This window comes from Etheostoma cragini, chromosome 9 (genome assembly GCF_013103735.1).
Source record: "Etheostoma cragini isolate CJK2018 chromosome 9, CSU_Ecrag_1.0, whole genome shotgun sequence".
NCBI lineage: Eukaryota > Metazoa > Chordata > Actinopteri > Perciformes > Percidae > Etheostoma > Etheostoma cragini.
The window spans coordinates 18,888,532-18,893,398 of NC_048415.1; positions in this window are offsets into that span (position 1 = coordinate 18,888,532).

A 4,867-nucleotide genomic window follows, 5' to 3' on the forward strand; every position below is an offset into this window, starting at 1 on the left:
TATATATATATATATATATATATATATATATATATAAAAAACAAAGCCAGTACCAGATGATACTGTGATACACACTGAGGGACACATCATATCATTAAACACACAAAAGCCAAACACCTTTTCACCCAGTAAACACTCATCTGTTCCAACACTGGTTTCATAACAACATCACCAACACTTCTAACCAGTCACAATAAAGTGTCCTCTTTTCCTTCAGTTATAATCATCTCCCACAGACCTTACAGTGTCGTGCTATTGTGCCAATTTGTGCAACCAGTTCATGGTTCTTGGTTGATATTTTAAATTCCCTCTGTAGTTAATGGCCCTGTTGGGCCATTCATTTGTCCCATGCAGCACTTCACTTTAAAATGTTTCCATTAATTACCCTCAGTTCCTGTGTTCGTCACTGCCAAAGACTCTTCCTCTACCTGAATAAATAAATTATTATCATTATTATGATGGTTTTCTTGTGTGTTTTTGATTCCCTCTCATCTTTGGAACAAATGCTCTGAATCTATTCCTAACATAAAATGATTTTGTTGAAACGCAACTTTATTTTGTGATGCTTCTCTTTTGTTTTTTTAAATATTTTAAAGCACATCCATCTGACTACACAAGCAACCCCACTGCTATCTGCAATTATTTGACTTTATAAGAAATTTGCCCCCTCTGCCCTAAACCATCAAAGTTTTTACACAAGGTGAACCTTAACAGGTCAGGTAAAACCTTTTTACATGATTGAACGTCTGATACATTCAAGCCATTACTAAATGAGTTGCTAAAATGCTAATTAAGACTATCAGCTCCACAAAACTCTCTCTGTCTTTCTCAGTATGGCTATGTTCACAAACTGATGTCTTACATTGAACTTACATCAAGAGTCCATCATGTTTTTCCAATGTGTCCTCCTTGGTAAATGTGTGTGTGTGTGTGTGAATGGGGGGGGGATGGTATCACAGGTGGGTTTTGTGTCATGATGCGCCGAAATTTTTGTTGACATTACTTACTTAGAATTCCTCATGGGGGAGACAGAAACTACACTAAAGCTTTGAGCATAGCCAAGGACGTCACGTTGCTGAATGAGAGGGGCGGGGTAATTTGAACTGTTCTGCGCTGAAATGATATAAAGGCTCATGGGGAAAATATATTATGTAAATAAAAATATATATTATGAACTGTTTCTGTCCCAGTTAAGTGTATTTTAATAATGCACTGTTAATGTTTTGGGTAGGCTGATTTAGTGTATATGTTTATGTACGTGTATTGTTGCACCATGACCATGACTTTAGTGGGGACTTAGGGACTCAGGGCCGAGATTTCATAGAACCAAATTAGAATGAGTAATTCTGGCTACAGAGTGAAATTTTCATTTGTATCCATTATTAAATTCTGACTTGGACAACGTTCTGTTTTCAATGTGGTTTGTGGAGCAACTGTAGTGACTACATTGTTCTAAAAGAAAGGCAGTCATAAGGAAAAATACATGGTTATGTACACATTGTGTCTTTAGTACTAAATGCTATGCTAGTTTTTACTACTTAGTAAACTACTTAGTAAAAACTAGCATAATGTACTATGCACATTGTGTTTCTTTGTGTGTTTTGAGGACCAATATGTCATATATTTACTGCAATATATCCCAAAATGAGCCCAATGGGTCATCAGATATTAAAGGCCCCATGCCGTGGTGCTCTTTGGATGCTTTTATATAGCCCTTAGTGGTCCCCTAATACCAGATGTGAAGTCTCTTTCTCAAAATTCAGCCTTGGTGCAGAATTCCAGCCACTAGAGCCAGTCCCTCAATGAGCTTTCCGTAGTAGGTGCTACTTCTGAGTCTTTAGCGTATGAGGAGGAGAGGGGGGAGGGGGGGGGGGGCTTGACCAACTGCCATTTTGCTTGTTTGAAAGCCATGGTGTCTCTCTCTCATGGGTGGGCCAATTTCTCTGAGTGGGCATAGCAGAGAAAGGGGAGGTAACCAATCTGGATTCCAGATTAGCCTATCTGAGCTTCAATTTTCTCAAAGGCAGATCAGGATACCCAGGGTTCGGTTTACACCTATCACCATTTCTAGCCACTGGGGGACCATAAGCCGCTGGGGGAACTCATGTGTTGAAAACCTCATGAAGTGAAATTTTCATGCCATGGGACCTTTAAGGAAACATGCTAAATTGCAATGCTGTGTTTTCTGAAAACAATGCTAATGCCAGTTAGTCTGGCTGTCACCAGACCAAGCCAAGCTCAATAGATTTGAGATTGAGCGTTGGTCTGGGGAGTCTGCTCTGTATTTTCTCTGCACAAGAGCTGTGACCAACGGGCATAGTTCAAATAACTTTGTACGCAATTGGATAGTCCTTCAACCAATCAGACCAACGATCCAGGTGACGTAGAACTGCAGCGGCATCAACGGGCCGCTTTGGTGGAGTTTGGTGGCCGCCGCTATGTTGAATGTAAACATGAAGCTGCTTGGAAGCTTCTCTATTGTTATTGTGGTAAACATCGCGCCAGGTAGACAAGCCAGAGTGTGATTGGTTCTTGGAAATTGTGAACTGAAGCAGGAAAATTAAACGTGCAGGTTTCCAGACCGAGCTGCAGGGCGAAATCCAGTCTAAATGCCAGTACTTTCTCCTTTTGAAATCCATGATGAAATGTCTGTTTGGGTTTTGGCCTGTGTGTTGTTATCAACTCCACAGTCTGACAGCCAGGCCAGGTTGCCAGATCTACCTGTAAAAACGTAAACCCAGCGCTACAGCTACAGCGTTAGCATAGCCATGAAAGCAGCAAGGTTCAAACAAACGGGATCAACAGAGATAGATTCTTAGGAGAATTTGTACTGCAGTAACTATTACAGTAACATTCCTGTTAGGATTGACATTACCAAGGAAAGGACCAGAGTCTGTCCTGGACAGAGCCCAAGTTATTTTGCTGAGTGGAAAACATTTTTACTGAGTTGTATGCGACAGTCAGGACCTTCCTTTCCTCAAACTGGGTTAGTGCGCTGGTCAACACTATCCTAGTAATCCTAAGACAAACATACAGTACATTTTTTGACATTCACAGGAATTCGTTTAAAACATTAAAACAGACATGACTTTAGGGAATATAAATTTATTTTACAAGCCATTGACTATTCACGCAATGTGATTTTGTTCTATGTATGTCATCCAAATGACAGAAAACAACATTTTTGAGCTGGGTTACGTGGAATAAAGTGTGGCTGACTTTGTTCTGTATTTTCAGCACAAGGGGTAGCAAAAGAAAAATCTGTTTAGTTTTTCTAACTTTTCACAAAGTTTTACTATTTCCGTGTAAAATACTTGAAACAATTTAACAAAGCAAAAATCCTCCCTTGGTTGAACTCACAGTTCATATCCATATTAAGACCATAACATGTGATAAGTGGTCTTAAGTACAGTAGACATTTATCCATTTGAGGGAGTCTCAAGTCAAAAAGGTTTAGGACCTAGTTTTCCAAAATTAGCATTTTGAACGTTTGTGTGCATGCAGCTCAAGTCCCCCACATGGCTCTGTGGCTCTAAGAGACAAGTCCATACTTTTGCAAAGTCAGTTAAATTATTCCACAAATGTGCTCCTCTCAACCAGACACAAAACTGTAGTGTATTTTTTTTCATGTGCAACAGTGCAGCATAGCACTACAGACAGTCAGAGGCATTCTAGAGATGAATGATGAAAACATTGGACCATCTCTGCACTGTGGGACAAGTTTGTCCCGTGGAAGGCTTTCAGTATTTCCAAAGACCAGTGCCGTCCTCTGTGTTCTGAGTTCAAGCTGCTCCCCTCAGGCTGTAGGCCTCACAAAGCTCCTCAACGCCACAAGCTATTAACAGTGAGGACTTCCTCTTTCGTGTTTAGTTAGAGTTTAGAATTTTTAATATTGTAATATGTTTTTTTTTTACACATTCTTCTTTTTCATCAGTTTCAGTTGACAGAAAAAAACTTGCTTCGCAATTGAACCCGAGCACAACAAAGAAAACATTGAGGAGGGGAATGTATTAAAATCTACAAAGAAGACAGCAGATAAACATCAGGGAAATATACATAATGCACGAGGTAAAAGATGCTCTGCAGGAATGGTAATGAGAAACAAAAGCAGCAAAACATAAACTCAGCAGGCAAGCAGGCAAGCCTTAAATTAATATGAAACACAGAACTAAAGAAGGAAATATTCTCTGACACTAATTGATCCAAAAGCTGCATGTTCCCTTTTGATTGCTGTAGGGACTGTTTCATTGGAAGGCACAGCTCATCCTGCATGCTGGCGACTCCTTGACTGATCATGCAGCAACATGTAATAGGAGTATTTATGTAGGCAATATAGTCCAGTTTTGTGTTTTCCCTACATCCTGCTCTGTGATATCAGCCTGATATCGTCTCTGACGTGGAGGTCAGGCCCTCTCAGTTGGGGGTGTCTCTGAGCTGCTTGTACATTCAGTCTAACCTGCCTTTGTCTGGGCTCATGATGTACCATATAAGTGGATGATTACCAGTTGTTACGAGGTCTGAATTAAATGAGCTAGGAGAGCAGTCCAAGAGCTAACATGCAAACACAATTTCAGATACATCGAGTGACTGACAAAACCTAAAACATAAAAACAACAAGCGTGGAGTCAACCGAGACATGCAGCGCAGGCCTGATGGTTTACAATCCATATGGATAAAATTGTGTACTATTTCAGCACTTTTGGAATTTAGTAAATCTTCATTTTTGTGTGCAAGTCTTTGTATGCTAGAAAATGAGATCAGAATGGGAATCCTGTACTTGCATAAGCAGCACCATGCTTCAGAAAGAGCATTAACATTCTGAAAGTGATCCAGGGCTGAAGTAGTTGACCTATGGTCTGCTATTGTT